The sequence below is a fragment of the Haliotis cracherodii genome, unplaced genomic scaffold (genome assembly GCF_022045235.1).
Source record: "Haliotis cracherodii isolate W230 unplaced genomic scaffold, xgHalCrac1.p SCAF_23, whole genome shotgun sequence".
Classification (NCBI taxonomy): Eukaryota; Metazoa; Mollusca; class Gastropoda; order Lepetellida; family Haliotidae; genus Haliotis; species Haliotis cracherodii.
In genome coordinates, this window is record NW_027266279.1 from 13,320,785 (window position 1) to 13,328,357 (window position 7,573).

The 7,573-nt window shown below is 45.3% G+C and overlaps 1 long non-coding RNA gene across 1 annotated transcript; it reads left to right on the forward strand.

Moving 5' to 3' along the window:
- The first annotated feature begins 1,858 nt into the window (after positions 1 to 1,858).
- On the forward strand, positions 1,859 to 7,286 carry LOC139471839 (uncharacterized). Its single transcript, XR_011653869.1, has 2 exons — positions 1,859 to 1,963; positions 7,034 to 7,286. It is a non-coding gene; the product is annotated as an uncharacterized lncRNA (long non-coding RNA).
- Positions 7,287 to 7,573: the final 287 nt, after the last annotated feature.

The window sequence follows — 7,573 nt, forward strand, 5'->3', positions numbered from 1 at the left end:
TTTCAGCAAACTTCCAAGGAACTCATCATTGCCAATGGTTCCACGACATCACAGCTGTAACGGAAAGCGACTAGGAGTTGGGAATCTAACTTGGAGAGGCGATATCTGCATATCCACTACTTGAATAATGCATGATGTTGATGCGGAAATGGGTGACCTCATCTCCCTTCTTCATCTCCTGTTTCTTCCACTTCGTCGAAAAATCGCGTTTTAAGATAGATGGCGTCCATGCACTCTCAACGACTTCCGTTTATATAAAAAAACAACCCCCCAAAAAACTCAAAACACAAACCCAGAATAATGATGAGATCGTTGTTTAACTTGTACGTTTCTTGTGTGATATTCTCAGTTGAAATTACCCTTGTTTCAGTTTTTCGAGGTTGACATTTCTCCTTTGATCTGCTTTTCTGTGGAGGTTTTTTTAGTGTGAACTAATGTTAGGTTGCATGATGTGAACGTACATCCTTGACGCCTATTGTCAGAGCGTTGTATGTTGCGATTGTAGATCACGTTCAGGCAGTGTTTCTTTTTGACATATTTCATTGCCAACAGTTGAGAGGTGAACCCATTCGTCACCACTCGCCCCTTTCCGTAACGACCCGTATAGATCCAGGGTAGAACAGGTTTTCAGCAACCCATGCTTGCCGTAAATATGCTTGTCGTAAGAGGAGACTAACGGTCAGGCTCGGGTGGTCAGGCTCGCTGACTTAGTTGATGGATGTCATCGATCCCAATTGCGTGGGACCCGTGAAGTTCCGGGGTAGAATAGGTATTCAGCAACCCATCCTTGTCGTAAGAGGACACTAACGGGATCGGGTGGTCAGGCTCGCTGACTTGGTTGATGCATGCCATCGTACTGTCTGGTCCCAGACTCGATTATTTTACAGACCGCCGTCATATAGCTGGAATATTGTTGAGTGCGGCGTTAAAAAACCAACCAACCAACTTCATACTGCGTTATTAACATGTGAGATTTGTTACAACCGTCTTGTGTTAATATTGTTTCTGTAACTGAGCCCTGCTATTTCCAACATTTGGGGGCACGGGTGCCCAGTCGTCCCAGGCGTCGAAATTCGCTCTGCAGAGTTGTTTCCCTTGGACACGCCAGAAACCTATAATCGTGGGTTCGAATCCCAGTTCGCCCCGATAATATTTCAAGGTTTGTCAGCACCATACCCGTGCTCGCGGTTTTCACCCAAGTGGTGGACATGTTCAAAGCAGCGTTAAACTCACTCACCCACTCACCCACTCACTCACTATTTCCAACATTTTCTGTGATCCTGTCTAAAGATAAGACGTAACGAGAGGATCCTTGGCCACTATCAAAGCAATAAGGAAGCCTTTTAGGACCACTTGTATTTTTTTTCTTAAAATTTCAAGATAGTAAGTGAAATTTCTAGATGCTTTGTTAAAATTTCAAAATACATACGTTGCAATTTCATGTTAAAATCTTAAATTTTCAACTTGTTATCTTGTTATTTGAAGATCATTATCTGGTTATTTCAACTTAGTAGATATCTTGAAATTTCAACTTTGTATCTTGAAATTTCAACATAATATCTTGAAACTTTAACTTACTTTCTTGAAATTTCAATTTGATAATTATCAAATTTCAACTAATCTTGAAATTTCAACACAGCATGTTTAATTTCAATATATCTTCAATTTCAAGATGCTATGTTGAAATTTCAAGTTATAATCATATATCATTTCAACTTATTATCTTGAAATTACAACATAGCATCTTGAAACTTCAACTTAGTATCTTGAAATTTCAAGAAAACAAACAAACATGTTCCTAAAAGGCTTCCGTAAACCATGTATATTGACCTATGATATACGCCAGGAGTGTCGATTATATAAAAGTGGTTGTTTGTACAAGCGATAGCTGGACGTCCTGTCGTACTGCAAACAATGAGGTTGGCCACTGCGTGTGTTCTTCTTCTCTGCTTGGCAATCGCAAGTAAGTTTCGGACATATGGTAGACACAGATGTGTTGTTGATGCGCAGATCTAGAGACGTGCTTGTTCACAGTGGAGGCCACGCATGGTAATATGTTATACAGGTAGTTTGCCATTGTGTGTAAGGTACGTGCGAGTAATACACACGTGGCAGCTACGTGGAGATACTGTTAGATGTGACAGCGCCCTCTCACGGAGGCATGCTGCCGTGTAAATTGTCTCAAGGTTCTCAAATGCATATACCACTAAAGTCGCGTTCAATATGTGTGTGTGTGTGTGTGTGTGTGTGTGTGTCTGTGTGTCTGTGTGTCTGTGTCTGAGCGACAGGCATGGTAACAAGTAGTACCATATTTTAAACTTTTAGACTTTGTACTATATTGTTCACATCCAAAATGGAAATATGCTAACGGAACGACGAAAAGGCAGGGGTCAAAGGTAGTATCTGAAGGGGCAGTGGTCAAAGGTAGTATCTGAAGGGGCGGTGGTCAAAGGTAGTATCTGAAGGGGCAGAGGTCAAAGGTAGTATCTGAAGGGGCAGTGGTCAAAGGTAGCATCTGAAGGGGCAGAGGTAAACGGTGGTATCTGAATGGGCAGTGGTCAAAGGTAGTATCTGAATGGGCAGAGGTCAAAGGTAGTATCTGAAGGGGCAGTGGTCAAAGGTAGTATCTGAAGGGGCAGAGGTCAAAGGTAGTATCTGAAGGGGCAGAGGTCAAAGGTAGTATCTGAAGGGGCAGTGGTCAAAGGTAGTATCTGAAGGGAGAGTGGTCAAAGGTAGTATCTGAAGGGGCAGTGGTCAAAGGAAGTATCTGAAGGGGCAGAGGTCAAAGGTGGTATCTGAAGGGGCGGTGGTCAAAGGTAGTATCTGAAGGGGCAGAGGTCAAAGGTAGTATCTGAAGGGGCAGAGGTCAAAGGTAGTATCTAAAGGGGCAGAGGTCAAAGGTGGTATCTGAAGGGGCGGTGGTCAAAGGTAGTATCTGAAGGGGCAGAGGTCAAAGGTAGTATCTGAAGGGAGAGTGGTCAAAGGTAGTATCTGAAGGGGCAGAGGTCAAAGGTAGTATCTGAAGGGGTGGTGGTCAAAGGTAGTATCTGAAGGGGCAGAGGTCAAAGGTGGTATCTGAAGGGGCAGAGGTCAAAGGTAGTATCTAAAGGGGCAGAGGTCAAAGGTAGTATCTGAAGGGGCGGTGGTCAAAGGTAGTATCTGAAGGGGCAGAGGTCAAAGGTAGTATCTGAAGGGGCAGTGGTCAAAGGTAGCATCTGAAGGGGCAGAGGTAAACGGTGGTATCTGAATGGGCAGTGGTCAAAGGTAGTATCTGAATGGGCAGAGGTCAAAGGTAGTATCTGAAGGGGCAGTGGTCAAAGGTAGTATCTGAAGGGGCAGAGGTCAAAGGTAGTATCTGAAGGGGCAGAGGTCAAAGGTAGTATCTGAAGGGGCAGTGGTCAAAGGTAGTATCTGAAGGGAGAGTGGTCAAAGGTAGTATCTGAAGGGGCAGTGGTCAAAGGAAGTATCTGAAGGGGCAGAGGTCAAAGGTGCTATCTGAAGGGGCGGTGGTCAAAGGTAGTATCTGAAGGGGCAGAGGTCAAAGGTAGTATCTGAAGGGGCAGTGGTCAAAGGTGGTATCTAAAGGGGCAGTGGTCAAAGGTAGTATCTGAAGGGGCAGTGGTCAAAGGTAGTATCTGAAGGGGCAGAGGTCAAAGGTAGTATCTGAAGGGGCAGTGGTCAAAGGTAGCATCTGAAGGGGCAGAGGTAAACGGTGGTATCTGAATGGGCAGTGGTCAAAGGTAGTATCTGAATGGGCAGAGGTCAAAGGTAGTATCTGAAGGGGCAGTGGTCAAAGGTAGTATCTGAAGGGGCAGAGGTCAAAGGTAGTATCTGAAGGGGCAGTGGTCAAAGGTAGTATCTGAAGGGGCAGTGGTCAAAGGAAGTATCTGAATGGGCAGAGGTCAAAGGTGGTATCTGAAGGGGCAGTGGTCAAAGGTAGTATCTGAAGGGAGAGTGGTCAAAGGTAGTATCTGAAGGGGCAGAGGTCAAAGGAAGTATCTGAAGGGGCAGAGGTCAAAGGTAGTATCTGAAGGGGCAGTGGTCAAAGGTAGCATCTGAAGGGGCAGAGGTAAAAGGTAGTATCTGAATGGGCAGTGGTCAAAGGTAGTATCTGAATGGGCAGTGGTCAAAGGAAGTATCTGAAGGGGCAGAGGTCAAAGGTAGTATCTGAAGGGGCAGAGGTCAAAGGTAGTATCTGAAGGGGCAGATGTCAAAGGTGGTATCTGAAGGGGCAGTGGTCAAAGGTAGTATCTGAAGGGGCGGTGGTCAAAAGTAGTATCTGAAGTGGCAGTCGTCAAAGGTACTATCTGAAGGGGCAGTGGTCAAAGGTGGTATCTGAAGGGGCAGAGGTCAAAGGTAGTATCTGAAGGGGCAGAGGTAAAAGGTGGTATCTAAAGGGGCAGTGGTCAAAGGTAGTATCTGAATGGGCAGTGGTCAAAGGTAGTATCTGAAGGGGCAGTGGTCAAAGGTAGTATCTGAAGGGGCAGAGGTCAAAGGTAGTATCTGAAGGGGCAGAGGTAAAAGGTAGTATCTGAAGGGGCAGTGGTCAAAGGAAGTATCTGGAGGGGCAGAGGTCAAAGGTGGTATCTGAAGGGGCAGTGGTCAAAGGTAGTATCTGAAGGGAGAGTGGTCAAAGGTAGTATCTGAAGGGGCAGTGGTCAAAAGTAGTATCTGAAGGGGCAGAAGTCAAAGGAAGTATCTGAAGGGGCAGAGGTCAAAGGTAGTATCTGAAGGGGCAGTGGTCAAAGGTAGCATCTGAAGGGGCAGTGGTAAAAGGTAGTATCTGAAGGGGCAGTCGTCAAAGGTAGTATCTGAATGGGCAGTGGTCAAAGGTAGTATCTGAAGGGGCAGTGGTCAAAGGTAGTATCTGAAGGGGCAGATGTCAAAGGTAGTATCTGAAGGGGCAGTGGTCAAAGGTAGTATCTGAAGGGGCGGTGGTCAAAGGTAGTATCTGAAGGGGCAGTCGTCAAAGGTAGTATCTGAAGGGGCAGATGTCAAAGGTAGTATCTGAAGGGGCAGAGGTCAAAGGTAGTATCTGAAGGGGCGGTGGTCAAAGGTAGTATCTGAAGGGGCAGTCGTCAAAGGTAGTATCTGAAGGGGCAGTGGTCAAAGGTAGTATCTGAAGGGGCGGTGGTCAAAGGTAGTATCTGAAGGGGCAGTCGTCAAAGGTTGTATCTGAAGGGGCGGTGGTCAAAGGTAGTATCTGAAGGGGCAGTCGTCAAAGGTAGTATCTGAAGGGGCAGATGTCAAAGGTAGTATCTGAAGGGGCAGAGGTCAAAGGTAGTATCTGAAGGGGCAGTGGTCAAAGGTAGTATCTGAAGGGGCAGTCGTCAAAGGTAGTATCTGAAGGGGCAGTGGTCAAAGGTAGTATCTGAAGGGGCGGTGGTCAAAGGTAGTATCTGAAGGGGCAGTCGTCAAAGGTAGTATCTGAATGGGCAGTGGTTAAAGGTAGTATCTGAAGGGGCAGTGGTCAAAGGTAGTATCTGAAGGGGCAGTCGTCAAAGGTAGTATCTGAATGGGCAGTGGTTAAAGGTAGTATCTGAAGGGGCAGTCGTCAAAGACGAAACAATGCACTGCGAGTCGAGTTCCTTGCCATCAATGATCCGCTGGTCCTGGGTTTCAATCCCAGACTCACATATCGATATATACTCAGTATTGGTGACCGAGAGATGAAATCCTCCGTTCTGCGTCACTTCCGGGTTTCGGTTCCCCCATGTGACTCGACATGAAATAATTGACATAAAAAACGGCGTTAAAACCCACGTCACTCCCATTCTGAAAACGAGGGTGATGTGATAGCCTTGTGGTTAAAGCTGTGAGGCTAATTTCTGCCGTGAAAGACATGATAGCGATGGTATATTGCTAAATGCGGCGTAAAACCATATCACTCACTCTAAATATCTGGTCTCCAAAGCCGTGATAGTAATGGGATATTGCTAAAAGCGGCGTAAAACAATATACACTCTCTCTAAATACCTGGTCTCCAAAGCCGTTATTGTGATGGGATATTGTTAAAAGCGGTGTAAAACCAAATTCACTCATTCTAAATACCTGACCTCCAAAGCCGTTATTGTGATGGGATATTGCTAAAAGCGGTGTAAGACCAAATTCAATCACTCTAAATACCTGGTCTCCAAAGCCGTTATAGTGATGGGATATTGCTAAAAGCGGCGCAAAACCAAATTCAATCACTCTAAATACCTGGTCTCCAAAGCCGTTATTGTGATGGGATATTGCTAAAAGCGGTGTAAAACCATATTCACTCACTCTAAATACCTGGTCTCCAAAGGCGTTATTGTGATGGGATATTGCTAAAAGCGGTGTAAAGCCAAATTCACTCACTCTAAATACCTGACCTCCAAAGCCGTGAAGGGATATTGCTAAAATCGGTGTAAGACCAAATTCAATCACTCTAAATACCTGGTCTCCAAAGCCGTAATAGTGATGGGATATTGCTAAAAGTGGCGCAAAACCAAATTTGATCACTCTAAATACCTGGTCTCCAAAGCCGTTATTGTGATGGGATATTGCTAAAAGCAGTGTAAAACCATATTCACTCACTCTAAATACCTGGTCTCCAAAGCCGTTATTGTGATAGGATATTGCTAAAAGCGGTGTAAAACCATATTCACTCACTCTAAATACCTGGTCTCCAAAGCCGTTATTCTGATGGGATATTGCTAAAAGCGGTGTAAAACCAAATTCACTCACTCTAAATACCTGACCTCCAAAGCCGTGAAGGGATATTGCTAAAATCGGTGTAAGACCAAATTTGATCACTCTAAATACCTGGTCTCCAAAGCCGTTATTGTGATGGGATATTGCTAAAAGCGGCGTAAAACCAAATTCACTCACTCTAAATACCTGGTCTCCAAAGCCGTTATTGTGATGGGATATTGCTAAAAGCGGCGTTAAACCACATTCACTCACTCTAAATACCTGGCCTCCAAAGCCGTGATGGTGATGGGATACTGCTTATACTGACTCACACTTTTTTACGAAATGACAGATCGATAACGCTCCTCTGTTGCAGACTGCTCAGTTCTAGACAGTGTCTGTCACAAGAACGGTGGGGCCTGCTACAGCATGTTCACCAACGTGTTCTGTATGGGGAAGCGTACCGGGGACGACTGTGGCAGCACTAACCTCTACTGCTGCATGTCCGACTTCAGCATCGGCAAGTAACACGCTTCGACAGGATCATGCACAGAACGACGTCACAGAACTGGATCGGATGCCTTGTTCGCACATCTATAGTTTTGAAATAAACTATTCGTGAATCAAAACATTTTCGTATCAGTCAGTATATTCCCTTTCCATCAAAGAAGTGAGTGGTGGATGGATGGGTGGGGAGGGAGGGGGGAAAAGAGGGGGGGAGGAAGGGAGGGAAAGGGGGGGAGGAAGGAGAGGGTGTATAGGAGTGAGGTGGCGGTGGGGGGGGGGGGGGGGGGACTGGGATTTTATATCATGATTATATATTGTTATCAGCTACAACTACAGAATCAGATGGGTTTTTTTTATTTAATACTAGGAAAATGATTTTAAAGAGAAAACCATGAAACAGTGTAACAAA